At 52.8% G+C, this 21090-nt stretch overlaps 1 protein-coding gene and 1 long non-coding RNA gene across 10 annotated transcripts in view; one reads left to right on the plus strand and one right to left on the minus strand.

Annotated features, from left to right (window-relative positions):
• PLXNA1 (plexin A1) overlaps nt 1-21090 on the plus strand; it is a 394709-nt gene that overhangs the window by 319544 nt on the left and 54075 nt on the right. The window lies entirely within an intron of this gene.
• Nucleotides 6758-20274, minus strand: LOC308509923. Of its 7 annotated transcripts, none has more exons than XR_013995268.1 (7): nt 19863-20253; nt 19497-19628; nt 13098-13175; nt 11958-12039; nt 11436-11530; nt 10989-11083; nt 8068-8551 (listed from the first exon to the last, which is right to left on the minus strand). It is a non-coding gene; the product is annotated as an uncharacterized lncRNA (long non-coding RNA). The 7 variants fall into 7 exon arrangements; XR_013995271.1 differs by having other exon boundaries at nt 11958-12192; nt 19863-20243; XR_013995266.1 differs by lacking the exon at nt 11958-12039 and having other exon boundaries at nt 6758-8551; nt 19863-20243.

The raw sequence follows: 21090 nt of genomic DNA on the forward strand, positions 1-21090 counted from the left end.
GAGGAGACACACTGAAGAGGAGCCCAAGGACACTGGTGACCGACTTCAGCGTAATCTTTTTTCACTTTTTTGTTTTGTTTCATATTTTGAAAAAAAAAATTCAATTTTTGTAGGTTCTAAACCTCCTTTGATAAAGAAAGAAAAAATAATAAAGTACCCCCAAAATACTGCAGTGGTTATCTTTAGGAAGTGAGATGCTGAAGGTTTTTGTTTTAGTATTCCAATTTTTCTCATTGGGCAAGTATTAGTTTTGAAATGAGAGAAACAAGTTTGTGTGAGAAAGTAGCTGCAATGTGTACGACACAATCCGGTGTACACCTCAGGTGGGGATTGCCTGGGATGCTGTGAGCACTGGCAGGGGGTCCTCCAGCGGGCCCTCTCCTGAGGGCAGGAGCCCGGTCCCCCTTCCTATGGCATCTTCCGCTGTTGAGCCTCAGCCCCCACAGCACTCTCCCCCCTACCACCCTCTGGTTCTGTTTGAGGCATACCTGGGTGCTGACAGCTGGCCAGTGCTGAGCCCACTGCCTGAGCCGTGGTGTCGAGTCCCTGCCCACTGGGACCAAGCCCCAGGCCCGCCTGCTCTCTGTCCCGCAGGCCCCGAATGCTGGAGCCCGTGTGCTCAGGGCTGCAGGCCCAGATCCTCCGCTGCTACCGTGCCCACCTGCATGAGGTGCTCCTGTGCTCGGACCTGGTCAAGGCTTACCAGCACTGCGTGAGCACTGCCCACAAGGTAAAGACTCTGGTGCTGGGCTGCTGGGGCCGTGGGGGGCAGGTCCTGTAAGTGCTGACAAAGTTTTGCCGTCTTTGTCTGCTACATCAGACAGGCTAACCTCGAGGGCTCTGCCTTTTGCACACTGAGGGACTCTTAGGCCTTGGATTTCCTCAGTCACCTCCTGCTTCAGATGTCCTGCCCGCTGTTGCCATCAGTGTTCCTGGACATCTGGACTAGGAAAAGGGGGCCCTTTGGGTGCTGGGCCCCACTAGGCCGGGTCTGGGTGCAGCCACCCAGTTAAGGGCATGCATGTGCCACCTACTTCTTACCATTTAGCAGTTGGGGATGGAATCATGTAGGAGGGCCCATGATACAGGGCAGGGGTCACAGAAAATACAGGCGTAGCCTGTGGGAGGGGAAGAGCCTTGGGGTCCAGAGGTAGAGGAGTGGGTGCGGCCTGCCTGAGAGGGTGAGGGTGCTGAGGGGACCTCACCGCCCACCCCACTCCTGTGCTGGTCTGAAGGGGTATGCAGGGCCCGGCTCCTGGTGAGTGGGAAGGGGTCACAGTGGGCTCAGGTCTCAGGAGCTGCTGCTGTCCTAGAGTCTGAGACTGGCAGCTGCCCTCCCCTGAGATGTGGTCCCAAGACCATGCCCTCGTTCCCTGACCCTCCAGTCAGCTCCTGCTCCCCTCCTCCTACCTCCCCCAATTCCTGTTCCTCTTCTAGACCATTCCATCCCCCTTCCAGGCCCAGCAGTACTGTGCGTCAGGCTGGACCAGGCCCCTCCCCCACCCTGCCACAGCACTTTACCACCGAGAGGCGAGTCCTTCACTCTAGGGACACCTTGGCTTGGACTCACCAGAAGGCTGATGTGTTTCTTAAAAGAACCATGGGATGGGGCCTTCTTCCCATGGAAAAGTATCTTTTGCCCAAGTAGGAGACAAGCTACTGTAGGTACTGGTAGTGGAAAGGCTAAGGTTAGAGGTCAAGAGGCCCTCAGGCCTGGTCTGGCAGAGTCTGTCTGCTGCTCAACAACCCTGCCTCGCCATTCTGTTAGCCGGGTCAAGGCTCTTCCCTGCTCACACCTGCCCTGGGCCAGGCACAGCCCTCATGGAAAGCCGTTTGCTCAAATTCAAGTTAAGCAAAAAAGACACTGCCAACTATCGCTGTAGAACTATAGCTGGTAGGTGCTGGGAGCTAAGCCGGCTCGCTAGACCACTCCCGGTGGGCCATGGAACAGGCGGCTTTCCCATGCCCCTACGCATCTGCCCAGGTCTTTGTGAAAGCTTGCACAGAACACCTTTCCCGACAGGATTGGCGGGCCCTTCCAAGCCCCTGATCACCACACACCTAACTTTGTTTTACCAAGTGAAAGACATGCCAAGGGAGCTAAAGCCCCCTTGGCTTTCCAGCAGAGCCTCGACTTTGTCCTCTCTCTCTCCATCCAGGCCCCACATCTGTGGCAGTTGTCAGCCCCTCCCCCAACAGAGTACATCTTTAACAAACAAGCTCACCAATGTAGCTTCATTGCACCAAGGCAAAGATATGATCACAAAGGAAGGCAGATTGCACGTAACTCCGGTGTGTTCTGGGTTGCTCCAGCATACTCGAGAGAGACTCTGGGGCACTGCCAGGCCTGCCTCCCTCTTTCCATGTCCTCCCACCCTCCCCTCGGGAAAGAATGTTCTACCTGACTCCCAAAGGGCCTCAGAGCCAGACCCTCAGATTGCACCTTGTGTGTGAGGGGCAGACAGTGCCAGAGAAACTCCACTGCCCCCTCCCAGCCTCCGCCACAGAAGGCCCCCGGCAGAGCCAGGGATGGGAATTCAAGGATCCCACATCTCTGTCAGCGGGGAGTTGGCACAAGACAGAGGCCACCTGTCAGGAGCTGTACAGGAGGCACCTCCCAGAGCCTGGGCGAGCTCTAGCCCCCGTGCAGCACCTTCTGAGCCCAGGGACGTGTGCATGTGTTTGGATATCGACAACAAGCAATAGCCTGAGTATGAGGAAATTCTGAGAACAGAAGAGAGACCTCAGTGGGGCTGAAGAGAATTGGGCTGAGACCTATCTATCCACAGGGGCAGGGAGGTCTGACGAGTGGAAGGTCCATGTTAGCCGGTCCCTACAGACACATGTTGAGGGGGCACTGGGCGTGGAGATGAAGAGGCCCAGTCCTGGGTCTCAGGACCAGCCACAGAGGACCATTTCCAGTAAATGGTCACACTCCTGGGCAGCCCAAGAGCCTGGGCCCTCCTGGAGCTGAGGCCTAGGGGTGCACGGGGTTCCCAGCAGAAAAGGGCCATGACTGAACTCTGACCTGTTCTCCTTTGTAGGGTTGAGGAGCAGCCATCATTCTTGGCCCTGGCAGTGACTTAGAGCCCTGAAGAAGGACCAGTTATGGGACTATAGCCCACAGACCCCCGAGCCACAGCCATTTCCTGCCGGGTACCCAGGATGCCCCTGTGCTTGGGGCCGCCATGTTCTTAAGAAAGGGAGGATGTGTTACTGTCCAAAAACAAATAAAGCAACTGTCTTTGTTTTCGGTCATTCTCTTGGCTAGCAGACAATCACTGCTACCTCTTTCCTGTAGCCCTGTGCTGGGTCTGGTGACATAGGCTGATGAGACAGGCTGCACACCTTGCTGAGCACCCAGCCTAGCAGCGGAGATGGGTGGGAAACCATAATTCTGCTGCAGCCACAGACGCAGGTATGAGATGAAATGAGGGGAAAGCCGTTCTTTCTAGGGACAGAGCTGGGAGAATAGGCCAGCTTCCTGACAGGCGCTGCCTAAACTCCAATTTGAAAGCTGAGTGGATGATTGCTGGGCAAGCCAGAGATGGTTAGAGTAGGATTCCAGACACAGATAGTGGACAGCTGGCCATTTGCAGAGAGCACAGTGGGGGCCGGGCATGAAGGGGGGTGGATGCTAGGCCGAGGTACTGGGGGGTCTCCAGCAGGGAGCAGCACGGTCCAATTCCTCTGATGACACACATGCTCCTGGGGGAGGGTGGGCTCAACTGGGGCAGGAAACCCGAGGGCATGATAAACGGGAGGCTGATGGAGTGGGCCAGGGAACAGACTAGGGAATAGACTAAAATTGGCAAGACTCTCGGTTTGAGTGGGAGAGGGGAGGATCAAGGATGATTTCTAAATTTCTGGCATGCGTGCTGATGATTCTGTAGACGGAAATGAAGGACACGGGATTGAGAGGGGCAGATCACAGCTGGATTTGAGATGTGCTCTGCTCATTTGGTGTCCAAACACTGGCCGGCTTGTCCTTGACCTTTGGCCGGACTCCCCAGCTAAGGTGCTTTGAGCACCTCAGGCTGCACTCTCGCCTGGCCCAGCGCTGAGGCAGCAAGAGGAATTTGGGGCAGAGGTTCTGATCTGCTGCTGTTGACCTTGGATTTCCTGCTAAAGTTCATTTGGAGCCCCAAGCCATCTGGAGCTAAGAGCCTGTGATCTTGACTCAGGCTTTGCAACCCAAACATCTCTGCTCATCCCCAGATCCTCACATGCAAAGCTCAAGTGGGGGTTGAGGCCTGGCAGTGCCCAGTTGTCTGGGCAGGTAGCACAAGGCAGTTTTATTCAGCCAGGCTGCATATTGGCTGAGAGGAAAGTAGCTTTGGGGGATGCCTTCTCCAGAAGTCCTGGGTTAGCTTACCAAAACAAACAAGGACACGTTCAGAAAGCATGTAGAAGTGAGTGGCCAGGGTAGGTGTCAGGGTGCCCTGGCCTGAGCCTCCTCCCAACATTCACCTGGCAGGCCAGGGAGGGGCTGGCCCTTTGTAAGGTCAGCCTGGTGGGGTCACAGGCCACCTGGCTGATAGAACTGAGGTGATATCAGAAACTGCGGATGCCCTTCTTTTCTGCTAACCTCTGAAGCCTCTGGTGTCTGGGGCTTTGTCCAACTTCCAAATCTCACAGGAAAAACTCAAACGCCATCCTCCTACCCAGGAGTCAGTTGGGGGCAGCTGTGCGCGCGCAGGTCTGCATGCACCTGTCTACCTGTGCTATGTGTATATAGGTGCTTCTGTGTGTGTGTGTGCTCATATGTACACGTGTACTAGTGTTTGTGCACAAGCAACCAGCCATGTTGACCACCTACTAATGCTCCCGGCCTCTCTCTACTTGGATAGCAGCCTATTTCCCTGACTCACCTAGAGTCAGAACCAGGCTTCCTCTGCCTGATCTCCACCCCTCCCACACTGGGGACTTGCAGGTGTACGTGTCCGTTGTGTGGCGTGTCAGTGTGACGGGAGTGTGTGAATGTGCTCAGGTACAGACTGCATCTGTGTGCGCATCTGTGCGTGGCCTGCTTATGCCTGGACCTGCATCTCCAGGCCTTCCACATGGCCATACCTGATAGGAAGTCAGGCCTGAGAGAGCATTGCATGGGTGAGGGGTATGTCCAGCGGGGTATGGACCTGGAGGCAGATATTTCTGGGCTTACGTCCCAGCTGCAGGACTATGGAAAGGGATTGTTAATTCCTATCCCATCCAATTGGGGGGATTCAATATGATGATGCTGGCTGTGTCGTCCAGGGTGCAACCAGGAAACCAGAAAGCACTGAATATTTTAACAGAGGCAATTGAATGCAGACTTAATCACAAAGGAGATGGAGGGCTAAAACCCCAAATGGATGGGATGGTAACCCAGAAATTAGTGACAGTGGGTAGCTCCCATCGCCCCAGGGCTAAAGAGACAAAGGCAAGAGGCAAGATTGCCCAGTGGAAGCTGGCACCACAAAGGCCCTGCTCAGGGTAGCTGGAGCCACCAAGGGGACACAGCTACTGTGAAAGGTGCTACCTGTGGGCTCTCCCCTCCTACCTCCCTCCAACCTCCCTTCCATCATGCCTCCCATTGGCTGAACCTATCGGGGACTGGAGGGCAAGGCAGCCTGTAGCTGCCCCTTGTGTGAAGGAGTGGTGCAGAAGGCCAGGCCGGAAAGCAGGCTAGCAGGAAGCACTTCAGCATGACCTTCAGGGTGTGGGGGGCAGGCATGTGTGCCTGTGCTTGGGTGGGCGTGAGTAGTGGTAGCAGTGGCAGTGTGTACACACATGTGTGTGCACTTCAGCTCGTATTGGCACACGATGGCCAGCTTGCAGGGAATAGTCCCCGTCATCAATCAGTCCCATCAGACTCTTACCACATGCCAGGTACTCTCCTACACCTTTTATAAGTACTCACTCGGTTAGTGTTACACAACCCTACTGCTGTTGCTGCTCCACTGTACAGATAAGGAAACCGTGGCACAGAGAATGGCAGTAACTAGCCTCAGATTGCACAGTGCTTAGTGCTGATACTGCGTCTCCTGTGGGAAGTGGGCTTCTGGCTGCATGCTGGGCCAGGCCCAGGGATATCCACAGTCTTGGATATCCTGGGATACCCCAGGGATATCCTGCTCCAGGGACCCAACTGAGGGGGCCAATCCTGCACCTTTTCCCCTCGCCCAGCTCCCCAGATGGGGAGTATGGCCCTTGGCAGAATAAATGGCTAGAGTTCATTACTTCCAACATCGTTACTGACCTGGAGAGACCCAGTGCTGCCAAGGCAGGGTCTGAGCCTTGGGGCATGACCTCCTATGAGGTACCATTCCTACCCACTGGGAGATAGGGGCCCTGCCTCAGACACACACTGTCACCTCATCTACCCATGACTGCTGCTGCCCATGCCCAATGCAGACATGGCCTCACATATGCTGAATCATTGCAGGTAGCTGGGGTGGGGGCAAGAGCAGGGTGTGGAGGAAATGTCCAATGTGCAATGGATATGGGAGGGAGGAGTGTCATTGCAGATGTGGAGAGGGCCCTGCACTCCAGCCACTGCTGGGGGAGGTGACTCACTGTGACCTCTCAGGAGGACGTTTGGTGAAATGCATCAAAAGCCTTTTGAAGTACGCAAACTCACAAAGATAAAACAGAGAAACGACCCCGACCCCCACCCCTCCCACAAATCCATCTGGATTTGTTTACAAGAGACATCACCTTAATGCTGAGAGCACAGGTTGCTTGAGAATAGAAGAATAGAAAAAGACACACATGTAAACTCTGGGAAAGTTGGTCATGTTACTATCAGACAAGGTGGAAAAGACAAGGAGTGCTGTGAGCAACAGAGAAGCCGTTTCAAGTAGTAACAGGGACAACTTGCAGGGAGATTAAAAATCCTACATGTGCACCTGGCACAAGAGCAAAATACATGAAGAAAGATCAACAGAACAGAAAGGAGAAACGGCCAAATCCACAATTGTCATTGCAGCTTTGGGAACGTGCATCGTCAGCCCAGTGATGGAGGTTCAATGGCTCAAAGGAAGTCAGAGTGCGCAGGTCCTGTGTCCTGGGTGTTATCCTGGCCCTTGCTCAATCTCTGCAGTGCCCACTCAGCAGCACGACATGAAGAATCAGAGCGCGGTGGACTCAGCTCCGACCCTGAGCCCAGCAGCAGTTTCTGAGCCTCTAAGCCTGTTTTGCTCATTTATAAAAGGGAGATAGTCACAGATGCCGTCTCGTATGGGGTGGTGATGACAGGTGTCCTTCTGTAGTGCTCATGAGGGTGAGGGCAGGAGGCTTGCCAGTCAGATCTCCTTCAGGGCTGGCAGTAGACGGCCCTTGACTCCAAGTCCTCTCCCTCTGGGACGTGCCTTTGCTGAGGAGCCACTTCACCAAAGTCATGCCCCAGCGGGCCAGGGCTACATCCAATTAGTGCTTGATGAGGGGGGGTGGATAAAGGACAGGTTCCTGTGCCCCAACTTGGAGCAACCTGGAAGGACATCCCAACCTGGAAGGGAGTCCCAAGCCGAGATCTGGGCAGGGCCTCAGTGAAACTACTTGGCAGCCCAGCTTGTCCCCCACCGTCTGCTCTTTTCCCTTACCAGTAACTGTTGACCCCCAAGGACACCCCCTAATAAATGTCCTGCAGGCTCATCTCTGCCTCAGACTTGGCTTCTCTGTTATTGTTGTTAAACCCTTGGCACTGTGAAAACTATGCCAACACGTGGTCCATGGCTTATAGTCCAGCAGGAGAGCTGACGTTGGAACCCAGTTGTGATGAGGCCCCTACAGAGAGGCCCTGGGAGCTGGCTCATGTGCCCAGGTTGTGGCGTCATACAGGGCTTCTCAGAAGAGTTGAGCTTTATGCCAGGATCAGAGGGCTTAGCCAGAGTTGGCCAAGTAAAGCGACTGCTTTGTTTATCATAGTGTGTATAATAATGGCAACATTCTGGAAACAACCTAAATGCCCAAGAATAGGGAATGCACTGAATAAAATGTCATACATCCATAAGATAGTTCTGTAGCCACTAACAATAGTGACATGGAGTATAGTTACTAACATGGAACTCCACGCACTCTTTTTTTAAAAAAAGATTTTATTGGGGAAGGGGCACAGGACTTTATTGGGGAACAGTGTGTACTTCCAGGAATTTTTTTCTAAGTCAAGTTGTTGTCCTTTCAATCTTATAGACAATGCTGTTCAGCTTCAAGTTGTTGTCCTTTCAGTCTTAGTTGTGGAGGGCGCAGCTCAGCTCCAGGTCCAGTTGCCATTTTCTCGTTGCAGGCTGCGCAGCCCACCATCCCTTGCGGGAGTCAAACAGGCAACCTTGTGGTTGAGAGGACGCGCTCCAGCCAACTGAGCCATCTGGGAGGCAGCTCAACTCAAGGTGCCCTGTTCAATCTTAGTTGCAGGGGGCGGAGCTCACTGTTCCTTGCGGGACTCGAGGAGTTGAACCGGCATCCTTGTGGTTGAGAGCCCACTGGCCCATGTGGGAATCGAACTGGCAGCCTTCGGAGTTAGGAGCATGGAGCTCCAACCACCTGAGCCTCTGGGCAGGCCCCATGCACTCTATTTTAAGAAAATAAGTAGAATATTCTGCATGACCCATTCGTTGGATGAAAACATATCATCTAGGCATATGTAAAAATACACACACACATAAAAAGTCCAAAGGGTTATACACCAAAATCTTATTTTACTTTTCTCTAGGAAACAGGATTATGGGTGTGTTTTGTTTTGTTTGTGTTTGTGTGTGTGTGTGTGTTTGTGTGTGTGTTTAATAATTAACTGTATTTTATGCTGTTCTAAACTGACCTGAATATTTTTATAAACTAGCCCCCAGGTTCAATGCCTCCTGAATGCCCTTGGCGGGTGCAGCCCTCCATAGCCTGGGCCCTGGGTCAGGGCGGCCCAGGGCCCTCTCTTCGTGAGGTCTACTGGCCCAGTGGTTGCCCCTTGGCAGAATGTGGATCTCCTCAAACAGAGTTTTTCTCGCCTGCTAGGCAGGGGCAGCAAAGTTGGGAGGGGAACAAGGCAGGGCCCAAAGTGTGCCTGGAGGGAGGGCCCTGGAGGCTTAGGGAATTGCAGAGGCAGGAGGCATCTCCGTAGTTATTCATCTTTTGCACGACAAATATTGGCATTGAATGCCTACTATGTGCAGCCATGGTTCTAGAACTGGAGATACAACGTTGAGTAAAACAGAGGGACCCTGCACTCAGGAGCATGGAGATCATTAAGGGAGACAGACAAGATAAAATTAATGCTATCAGATGTTACGCAGTGGGGTAACAGCGGGGGGCCTGGGAGCACTAGGGGTGCTGGTTGCCATTTCCTGTGAGGACAGGACACCTACACCCCCATTCCCTGGGGGTTCCCACTCCCAGACAAGGCAACTGGCAGCATCTCCCTGGCCCATTAACCAGAGCGGCCAAATCCAAGTTGCTCTTAAGGAAAAACATTTCCACTTCATACCTAATAACCTGCCTCATTAAATTTAATGGGCCGGTTATTCCTGTTAAATAAACATCAACTAATTATGAAAAATATATTAGCTGAAGTTTGACTGTGGAACAGATAAACCAATTACACAGTTATTCAGCCTCAAAACACGCAATGAAATGGGGTGCAGACTATGGCAGGTGGGGACATGGGGGCGAGCTGGTGGAACAGCTGGAATTTAGAGTCCCCACCCCTCCACACTTCCTTCACAGTGCTCAATGGGCCTCAAGAAAGTCAGTGACCTGGAGAGCGGGGCAGCCTGGAACCCAGGTGGGCCAACTCAAGCCCCACCTCAGTCAGGCTCCCTTTAGCACAGGTGACAGAACCCTAGTTCAAAGGGACTTAAACAAAAAGAGCGTGTTGGCTCATGTAATTGAAGAGTCCAGAAGAAAGCCTCAGGCATGGCTGGATCTAGGAGCTTAAACAGTGATTGGGACCCGGTCCCTGTCTTTCCATGTCTTAGCTCTGTTCTCTGTGTTACCCTTCATTCTTGGGTGCCCCAGCGATTCATGCCTTATAGAGTTTCTCTTTCCCTTTAGTTCCAGCTTGGGGTTTAGGGGCAGATAATAAATCGTCTATAGCAGACAAAGTAATATCAGGAACGTCCCCGGGGAGGCCAATAAACACATGAAAAAATGCTCCATGTCCTTATGACTCATTAGGGAAATGGTAAACAAAACCACAAGGAAGTACCTTTGCACAGATAATACCAAATGCTGGTGAGCATGAGCCACCTCCAGGACCCATGTACACTGCTGCTAGGAGTGCAGAATGATTTAACTACTTTGGAAATTGGTTTGGCAGTTTCTTATAAGGTTAAATATCCACCTACAGTCTGATGCAGCAAATTTACTCCTGGGTCAATATCCAAGAAAATGAATATGCATGTCGTCTAGATGCCGTATGAACACATAGGAATGAACATACAGGAATGAACATACAGGAATGAACATCCAGGAATGTTCATACAGCTTTACTCATAACAGCCCAAATGTCCATGGACAGTAGAATGGGTAGGTTTGTCGTTTATTCATACAACAAAATACTACCTAGCAAAGAAAAAGAACAAACTGGAACTCTGGTAGTGACAAGGATGAATCTCATATCTCATGGAGAGAAGCCAGATAGAGAGGAGTCACGCTTGTCTTAGCTTCCTAACAAATGACCACAAACCAGCTGCTTGCAACCACACTGCCATGGGTCAGGAGCCCTGACACAGCTGAGCTGGTTCCATTCTCAGGACTCATGAGGCTGCAGTCAGGCGTGGTCAGGCTGGGTTCCTCTCCCCAGTTCCCCTGGCCTTTGGCAGAACTCCTTTCCTTGTGGCTGTAGGACAGAGGCTACCCAAATCCCCAGCCACGTGATTCTCACAGGCCCTTCCTCAATACTTCTTCAAAGCCAGTGAAGTTGTCTCTCGTGACCATGAGGTCCCTCACCTTTGCCCTAGCCTATTGGTTAGAAGCAAGTCACACACTTATGGGGAGGGTTATACAAAAGTGTGACTTACTGGAGGGCAGTCCTGGAGGATTCCATTTCTATGAAGTTCAAGAGGGAGAGAGGGAGGTATCTTGAGGTAGCTTTTGTGGAATGATCTCCAAAGATCTGCTGGTAAGAGAAAAGAAAATGGACAAAAAAAGGAGGTTCAGAGTAGGGTGTATAGTCTGTACCTTTGAGAAAACAGAGAGGCAAGAATACCCATAGGTATCTGCATTTGCTTGTAATAGGGTACCGTGTCTCTGGGCTAAGGGCGCAGTCAAAGGGAGACTGGCTTCTTTTGTATACTACTTGGATTTTTTTTTCTTTTTTTTACTTTGAGCATATATTTTAATAATTAAAAGGACTGTTTTAATTATTTAAAAAACCCAAAAGGCCAGACCTCTTGGAAAGTAAATCGTTCTGGAGGCAGCAGCAGCTGCCACATATTGGGGTTGCCCTACCTGACCCCCCTCCTTACGGTATGCCATGGAGAGGTGAGGGGTCAATCACATGACTCCAATAGGTCCAGTAAGCTGCCAGGATTGTCTTGGCCAACAGGTAGGGAGAACACACCTGAGAATGCACACAGAGGAAGGTGAAGCCAAGAAATAGAAGTCTTGTGACATATTGGACCTTGGATCCAGCCATACCTGAAGCAAGATGTCCTTGGACCTTTCAGAGAAGCAAGTCAGTGAAAGTCCATTTGGATGAAGCAAAGCTAGATTTTTGTCAAGGCTGGTCCTATTGTTTATGTCTAGTGTCTACTCTGATGGGCTGTTAAATATTTTAAATATCATCCCTGGTGTTTGTCCCTTGAACCAAAACACCCTGCCTGTCCTGGAGGGAGTTTCCCGTGAGTGGGACTTGAGCCAGGTGGTATGTGTTCAGGTCCCAGCCCCTCACTATCCCTGTTTTACTGCCCACTCCTTGTGGGGCCTGTGCCCGTGACCTTGGGGCTGGTGCCCAAGATGGTGGGCTACATGGCTGGCCATGGCCTTACCCAGTAAAGACACTGGAGAGATGGGTTGGTCTCATCCTCATACATTCCTTGCAAGGCACCCCGTGATACCTCTGCTTCTGACCTGGTGGAGATGCAGGCTCAGAAATGGGGACATCTGATGCTGAAGTCCAGCGCCCATAAGCTCAGGGCTGCTCCTGACCAGGTGGGTGAGTGGGTGCTTCAGGGCAGCCTTCCCAGAAAAGGAGGAGCTTATGCTGGGGCTCATGTGGGTGACCTCATGGGGACAGAGGGAACAAGCATCACATGCAAAACTCATGGTAAATTAGGGAAATCACAAATATCCCCTATGAGGAAGCATGGAGGAGGCAGAAAGGGTGTGGAAGGGGTGACCAACACAGCCTGGGCTGCTGCAGAGGTTTGGCTTGTGATGATCAAATGCAAGGACTGCAGGATGTTCAGCATGTACCCTGGGCAACGTCACTTTACTTTTTCATGCCTCAGTTTCCTCATCTGTGAAAAGGGGACACACCCCTCCCTGCCCAGTGATATTGAGGGTTGAACGAGGTGCCTCAGGGAGGACTCTATGCCTGGGGGTGTGCCCAGTGTTTTCTCTGGTGCTCACAGTGACCCTGGGAGCCAGTGCCATTCGTCTCATGATCCAGAAAAAGCACTGAAAGGGGGGGACATAACTGGAGTGGAGCCCAACAGGGACTGAGCCCCATGTTTCTTCCTCCGAAGACGGTGCTCTTTCAAATGGGGCCATTCCCCACAGGAGAGGATTTTCCTGGAGGGGTGTCACAGAAGGGAACAGGGGTAGTTCAAAAAGACTCCCCAGAAATTCCAACTTCCCTTTTTCATCTCCACTCCAACCCTTGAACCTGCCCACATCCATAGGGCAGGCAGTGCATGACCACAGAGAGGTATGTGTGGTGTGGGCACCGCCAGGAGGTTCCAAAAGAGCTCTTTGGAGATGGGTCTGGCTGGGAAAGGGCATCTTCCAGCCAACAACTGAGACACTGTGAAGCAGAGACCAGCTTTCCCTGTTGCACCCTCTGAATCCCCCACAAAAACCATGACAGAGAATAAATGGTTGCTGTTTTGAGCCATTCAACGTTAGGGTGATTTGTTATGCAGCAACAGATAGCAAATACATCCCATATGCCCTTATAGACTGTCTACCTTGTGTAGTCATTAAAAGAAAGATGCGGCCCCTGTCTTCATGAGACATCCATTCTGGGAGTGATGGATAATAAACAGCTTAGGGAAAAAAAAAATTGGGAATTAGTGCTGTGATGAAATTAAATCGGGTTGTTACTGGGTTTCATTTTACGTCAAAGAATCAGGAATTTCTCTGAAGTAACATGAGCTCTGAGGCCTGGAGAAAGAGGAGACAAGGTCAGGAGAGTGGGGGATGGGGCATCCCCAGGATTTCTGCAGTAGCCTCTGCTGTGGTGATGTCCTACTGGCCTGTGAGCTCTGTGAGGGGCCCAGGCAGAACCAGCCATTTGTCCAACCTGCCCCAGCCACAGAGGGCAAGGGGGCCATAAGGGACAAGCTCTGCTCCCAGAGGTAGTGCCAGCAGCAGAGCTGGGCCTGGTGCAAAAGCAGCAGCCAAGGTATTTTTACCTTGAAATAATTACAAGTATAATCTATAACGATAGAGTCACAGGAAGTTGGAAAGACAGTACAGAGAGGTTCCACATATCTTCCCCTAGCTTTCCCCAGTGGTTACATCTTACATAACTATACTGCACTATGGAAACCAGGGCACTGACATTGATACAATGTGCCTGTCTAGCTCTGTGTCCTTTATCACATGTAGATTGGGGAACCATCCTGTGATCAAGCTAGAACCCTCCCTCCCTTGTACTGCCCTTTATAGTCACACTCCCTTCCCCCCACCATTCTCGCTCCTGGCAAACTCTAATCTGTTCTCCATCTCTACAGTTTTATCATTAGGCAAATGTATATAAATGCAATCATACTATTTGCATTTTCTGTGATTATTGATACAATAGGGTTTAAATCTGCCATTTTATTTTTTGTTCTGTCCCTTTTTTTCTTTCTGTTTTCTTTTTTCCTGCTTTCCTGTAGGTTACTTGAACACATTTTAGAACTCCATTTTGGTTTATCTATAGCATTTTGAATGTATCTGCATAGATTTTTATAGTTGCTCCAAGGATTATAGGCTATATATGTACTTTTCACAGCTTACTGTTTTTAGCAATTTGAGTGACGTGTAGAAATCTTATCTCTCTTTACATCCCTTTACCCTCCCTGTTTATAATATGATTACCTGAGATGTTCCTTGTAACTCTACTGAGACATCAGACAGTGGGGTAATTTTTGCAACCATCCAGTGCAACTTCAAAAGCTTCAGAGAAGTGCATTGTTCTTTCTTCCTTCCTGGTGTCCAGCATCCTTTCTTTTACAATTTTCTTTCTGTTTAGAGAATTTCCTTTAGCCATTCTGTCAGGGTAGTTCTGCTGGTGACAAATTCTCTTCTTTTTCCTTCATGTGGGAATGTCTTGACTACCCCCATTCCTGAATGGTATTTTCACTAGTTATAGAATTCATAGTTGACAGTTCTTTTCTTTCAGGATTTAATAATGTCGTCCCACTTCCTTCCAGCCACCATGGTTTCTGATGGGAAATCCTGTTATTCAAACGGTTTTCCCTTGCAGGTAAGGAGTCGTTTCTCTGTTGCTGCTTTCAAGGTGTTTTTGTTTTAGGAAGTATTTGGAAGTTTGACGATGTTGTGTTTTGCCCTGGATATCTTTGGACTTATACCATTTTTTTTAATCCATTTGGCTCCTTGAATCTGTGGGTTTATGTCTTTTGCCAAACTTGGAAAGTTTTCAGCCATTATTTCTTTGACTACTTTTTCAGTACCACCATCTTATGTCCTTTCCTTCTGGGACTCCTTCAACGGCACAAATGTTAGGTCTTCTGTTCAATCTTACAGGCTCCTGAGGTTCTTTGTGTCCCCCAAGTCTGTTTTCTCGTGTCCTCCAGGTTGGGTGATTTCTATTGCTCTGTCTCCCAGTTCACTGCTTCTTTCCTCTCGCCCCTCTGTTCTGCTGTGGAGACATCTATTGAGCTTATACTGAATTTTAATTTTTTAAAAAATTCCAAAATATCCATTTGGTTCTTCTTTATACTTTGATTTTCTTGCTGAGACTTTCTATATTTTCACTTGTTTCAAGTACATTCATAGTTCCTCACGAGAGCATGTCGTACGACGGCTACTTGAACATTCCTGCCAGATAACTCCGACATCCTGTCGCCCTGCCCTCGGCATCTGTTGTGTGTTATCAAAGAGGCGGAGCTTTCCCTGGCGCTTGCTGTGCTGAGTGACTTTTGCCTGGGTCCTACACGTTGGGGTGCTGTGTGCTAAGACTGCGGGTTGTGTCTCACTCTGTTTTCACAGCGTGCCTCCTCTGACCCGGCACAGATGGGCAAAGAGGGAACTGCCCTGTTACTTTGGGGTAGGGAGCAAGTCTAGCTTCCCTACTTCCGCTCAGGGATTTTCAGCACAATGGGAAAACCTGGGCTGCTTCCCTGATCCTTGGGGGTCTGATTGTTGTGATTGTGGGGTGCCAGGGGAGAGGGTGGCTTTTCCAGAGGCCATGGCCCTGGAGATGGCTCCCATCCTTGCGGACATTGTCTGTGACCTGACTGTGAGCCCCAGGGCAACAAGCACCCACTCTGGGCCTTGTGGGGATGATGTGTGCTGTGGGAGCTGCACCAAGCCTCAGATTGCAAACTGGAGACCTGCTGGCTGGGTTCTTCTCATTGGTGTGTCTTGTTCACTCAACACTCGCCCAAGAGCATGTCCGTGCTTTCCACAATTGCCCTCAGGTCATCGCCCACTCTAGCCCTCACCAGCTCCTAGATCCAGCCTCTTACTCTTTACATCCATTATCATTTAGCCCCTGAAGTGATCTGAGTTAGCAGCCCCAGGACAAGGCAATGCTGACCCCCAGTGCTCTTGGAGAGTATCTATGGAGTGGTGGGTAGGGAGCTCTGCTACTGTGTCTTCTATACAATATAGTGCTGACAGTAACCTGGTTTCATCCCCAATGCCAGGGGAGGGCTGGTGACAGACCTGAGCCTAGACTGGTCACAGCTGGCACAGACAGGGACAGGAATCCTGAGCAGGGTTCACAGGTGGGAAGGGCTATAGTCAAGAAGGCTTTCTGGAAGGGGTGGGGGTGGGAACATGGGCCTTGAAAGATGGAAGGTGGAGGTGGGGGCACTCCTGGATAAGGGCACAGCGTAGGGAAAGACCTGAGGTGCGAAGGCATCTTTGGAGCAAGAATCTCAGCATGACAAGAACGCTGGGCACAGTGAAGTAGTAGCAGTTAGGTAGGTGGGGTCCTGAATGCTTTGCCTACCCTGCATCCAGGCCTGCTTGTTTTGATAATTGCACCAGGATTTTCAATGAGGGAACCACTCCCCAGTGCTACCCCTGGCTCTGGAGAGCTACGCGATCCCAGCCCATCAACAGTCAGGTTCTATCCCCTGGCTATGGTAACTGGTTCAAGGGGCCAAAGGAAAGAGGCTAATCCAGCCCACTTCATGAGGCTCCGTTCTGGAATTTCCCGGGACCTACTGGGAAAGAAGCACCTGGTGGTGCCACAGCCACCATACAGAGAGGCCTGTGGGTGTGAACCAAGGTAGTGACCCACTATGGCCATGCTGTGCCCGAGACCCAGCCATGCTCACTTGCTGCTAACCTGAGCCACGATAGGCGACTTGGAGCCTAAGCCCTGTTGAGTTTCTGTGTCCTGAAACCAACAGCGCCGGACTGGTGAGGACAGGGGCGGCAGGAGAGTGGGCTTGGCAGATGGAGGAGGCCACGGTGGGCCTGGCGGCCTGCTCTTCAGGGTGTCTGCACCTGGGTGAGCTCCTATCCTCCTGCTTTAGAGCCACAGGCCAAAGGCTTGGAGTGTGGGGATGGCTCTGGCCCCTAAACAGGCGCCCCAACACCCTCTGCATCCAACAGCTAGAGTGGGCTTCTAGAATGTAGCAGTGACTGCAGCTAGACTGTGCCCACAGTGGCAGCCTGTGGACTGAGACTGACAGCACCAAGCCCACGGGGGTGCGTGAGGAAGAGCCAAGATGACTCACGGTGCTGTCCACTCAGGGCCAGCCCAAGGCAAGTGCCCACCAAATGTCGAGGAACACCCAGGGAGTCCCTGCTCCATGCCTTCCCCCAGTGTGTATGCACATGTGCATGTGTGTACGCACTCATATGGGTGCAGGGATGGAGCATTCTGTGTGTTAGAACTGCTGGCGGGTCTGCGCAGGGAGGGTCTCCACACTCTCTCCTCTCTCAGATCCCTCTGGCCACCGTGTGAAGAGCAAGGTGGGGAGGGGCAGGTGGGAGCTGGTGACTAAGGAGGCCTCCACACCTGTGGGGCAGGAGGTGACAAGAGTAAGAGACATGAGAAACGGTTTTGATGTGGGGGCGAGGGGCAGGCAGGAGTCAGGGTGACCCTATCTTTGAGCCCAGTGGCCTGGGATCAGTGGTTGTGCCCCAGGAAGTTTGGGTGCCCAGGACCCCTTGTGCTCCCTCCCCTGTCCTCCTCACCCATCAGTGATGGGGGTCCACTATGGGGAGGGAAGAAGGCACCCTTGAGTCTACTTTCGAGCAAAGCTCTGAGTTACCAAACTGTGGAAGCAGCCCCCGGAGCTGCTCGCATGGCAGGAACACTGGGAGGTACTGAAAGAACCTCGTCTCAAACCTTAATCAGAACTGTTTGTAGGAATTGTTCTGTGCCATTCAACAACCCCATGCCTTCCTGAACTACTTGGCAACCAGAAGCAAAACCACAGGAGACCAGACAGGAAGGGCCCAAACTGTCCTGTTGACTCATTTACCCCCATCACGCACGATGAGGAGCAGCAGGGCCACACACCCAGGTGCGAATCCAGCTGGACCTCACACCTCTTCATCTGTACTTGGGGCAGGCTCCTTGGGAGGCAGCATCAGGACACACACACAGACACCCTAAGGGCAGGTCCCTTTGGGTCAGACAAAGCTCCAGGTGGTGGGGACCGCCACACTTGGCTCACTGGAGCAAGTAATTTCCCATTTTCTCTTCAACAAACTGCCTGTCTCCTCCCTATGTTCCTACTGGGTTGTTGTCTTCTCCTTATTGATTCTTGTGAGTTCATTCTATGTCCCAGGTATGCATCTTCTGTCAAATACATGTGTTGCAAATATCTTTTCCTAAATCTTGGCTTGTCTGGCCACTTCCTCTTTTGTAACTCTTACTGAACTCTGTAATTTTAATGAACAAAAATAACCAGTTTTAAGGTAGTCAAATTGATTCTTATTTATTTTTGATGTTTCATTGAAGAAATCTTCCCTAGCCCACGGTCATAAAGCTAATTGGCTCTGTTGTCTTCTAAAAGTCTTGCAGTTTTCCTTATTGTGCTCAGGTCTATGGCCCTCCTGGAATTGATGGTCATGCATGCTACTCGAGCATTACATAATCAGATTTCCATCTTGGAAAGAACTTGCCACCCATTCCCTTTTGGGGAAAGGACAAAGTGACATGATCAGGAGCAGAGGACAAAGTGGGGATAGAGGGAAGTGGTACAATCTGGTATAACATGTTTTGGGGGATGCAAGGGCCCTGGGGAACACTGAGGTTCTTGGTGGGGCAACAGTAGGATGTGAGCGTGTGAGGTTGGCCACCACCCAGAGCCCAGTAGCCCTCCTGAGCCACTCCGGGAGACAGTAGAGATGGGGGGCTGGAACTCAAAGAAGCAGCTCTGGGTCTTGGGGCTGTTGAACACAGAGTGAGAGGGTCTTGAGCAGTGTCTGCCTCAGTGGCCCCACAGAGGATAGGTTGGCAAGGAGCAGTCAGAGAGGTGGGGACAGCCCTGGTGCCAGCACAGGGAGCAGGGAATAGACATTTTCTCAGACCCACTGTGGTGCTCACACTCACGCGTCCTTACCGTACTTCAGTAAGGGGTCTCTGACTCCATCTCGCAGATGAGGAAAGTGGGTCTTGGACACAGATGGGACTGCACATTAACTAGCCACTACAGAGTGCGAAGCTAGGTATGTGGCTCAGATGTTCACGAGGAAGGGAAGGTACTTGGGTCTCGTTCATAGGTGCGTGTGTCTGTGTGTGTGTGTGTGTGTGTGTGTGTGTGTGTGTAGTACAGCTGCTGAGTTGAGACGACAGGCTATGGAAATAGACTGTGAGAAGTAGCCTCCCAGCTCTGACACCTACCAGCTAGGGAACATGGGCAAGCCACTTCACCTCTCCCACCTCAGTTTACCAATCTTTAAAATGTAGCAGAACCCTGTGTAGTGTCAGCGCTAGCTAGATTAGTGCTTATTCAATAAAATAGTAAACAGAACTTTTGAAAGAGATGCTCACCCTTATTCAGGGACATGCAAATTAAAGCCACAATGATAAATCGCTGCATACTACCAGATAGACAACAACTCCAGAGTGACAGTACCAAACGTAGGTGAGGATGGGGGCTGCCAGGACCCAAACTGCTGCTGGGACTGCAAACCCGGCCATCACTAGGGAAAACTGCTTCACCCACCTGATGATTTAGCAGCCCATCAGGTCTAACTGCCTCCAAGAGCCCGCACAAGATGTCCATCACAGCTCACTGCACAGTGGTCCCAAACGGGGGCACTGGTTCATCAGCAGGAGAAAAGATGAGTCGCACCACCTGCTAAGACAAGACAAAGAGTAAACAAACTGCCCATCAGCAACCCGGCCTTGCTGGGCCCACACAGCGCAGAGATCGCGTTTTTTATGATGCCCATAATCACAGCACAGCAGCATGTTCAGGTACCCAAAGGAAACCAAGGGAAGGATTACCCCGGAGACTAGGATAGGGGCTGCACGACGGGCGGTTGGGGGCGAGGTGGGAGGGACCCCTGTGCCGGGCCACGTTCCTTACCCTGCACTGTAGCTGTTTCCTCTTCTGTGGGGATGCCAGGCAGGTACTCACGCAGCAAGAGCTTCTCCGTGCTCTGCTGCTCTCCCCTACCCAGCTCACCCTTCAACCGCGAGGCTCTCTGGTCCTTTCGGTTCTACTAAAGGTGCTCCCGCGCCTCGCCTCACTTTCCCGGGGCCTTCTGTAGGGAGGCGTCCCCGTGCCCCAACCCCTGGGCGGCCCTGAGAACGCGCGGTCAAGCCCCGCCGCAAACGGCTGCTGCGCGCCCCCCGCTGGACCGCGGGGCCTGCGCCCTCGGAGGACGGCCCCGGCGCCGACACCCGCGTCCCGCGGCGCGCCCGGCCTGTGTCCAGGACAGCCTGCATTCACGTCCTGCCACGCCCCACCTCCGACTGGGACATGGAAATTTCCTTCTGGGTTGCGTCTGTGTGTGAATGCGCAGCTGAGGTTTCGGGGGACGGAGGGCGTCGTGCGGCCCGGGCAGCAGAGGGCGCCGTTTTGCTCCCTCGCGAGGGCATCCATCCCACCTAACAGATGCGACCGCCAAGGCCCAGAGGTGCGGGACCCCCACCACAGCCCCGCGTGACCCAGGGCGGGGTGTTCCCCTCCTCCGGCCTGTTTACTCTTCCGTGAATGGAGGCTGTGCTCCTAACCCGGGCACGCGGCGGCCTCTGGGGCCGCCCGCCGCAGACCCCGCGCCCAGCCCGTAGAAGCAGGCCGCTGCATCTCCGTCCGAAGGAGCGCGGTGGGCCGGGCCGGGCGGGCGGGCGTGCGGCGGGGCGGAGCGCCCTCTGGAGGCCCCTGCAGGCCCGGACACCGCGCCCGCCCCGCCCCCCGGCCTCGCCCCCCGGCTTCGGGCGGCGCATGCGCGCGGCGAGGCGTTCCGCAGGCGGCGAGATCGAGGCTGGTCCGCAGCCGCGCGGAGCTCGGCTCCCCATTCATGCTGGGCAGCGGCGACGCGGCCACGCAGCGGAGCCCCGGCGCGGCGGCGGCCTCGGCCTGGGCGGCCTGCACGGCGGCGGCGGCCGGGCGGCGGGGCCAGCGGCGGCCGGGCGGGCGGCGGGGCGCGGCGATGGCCGGCGGCGAGGCGCCCCCGGGGGCGGCCGGTGAGTAGGGGCGCAACTTTCCCGCGGCCCGGAGCGGGGCCGGCGCGCGTGTCGGGCCGGGGGCGCGCCGCCTGCGAAGCGCCCCGGGTGGAGCCGCCGGCTGCGCGGACGTGAGGCCGCCGGGC

Source organism: Rhinolophus hipposideros (assembly GCF_964194185.1).
Source record: "Rhinolophus hipposideros genome assembly, chromosome: 17".
Taxonomy (NCBI): Eukaryota; Metazoa; Chordata; class Mammalia; order Chiroptera; family Rhinolophidae; genus Rhinolophus; species Rhinolophus hipposideros.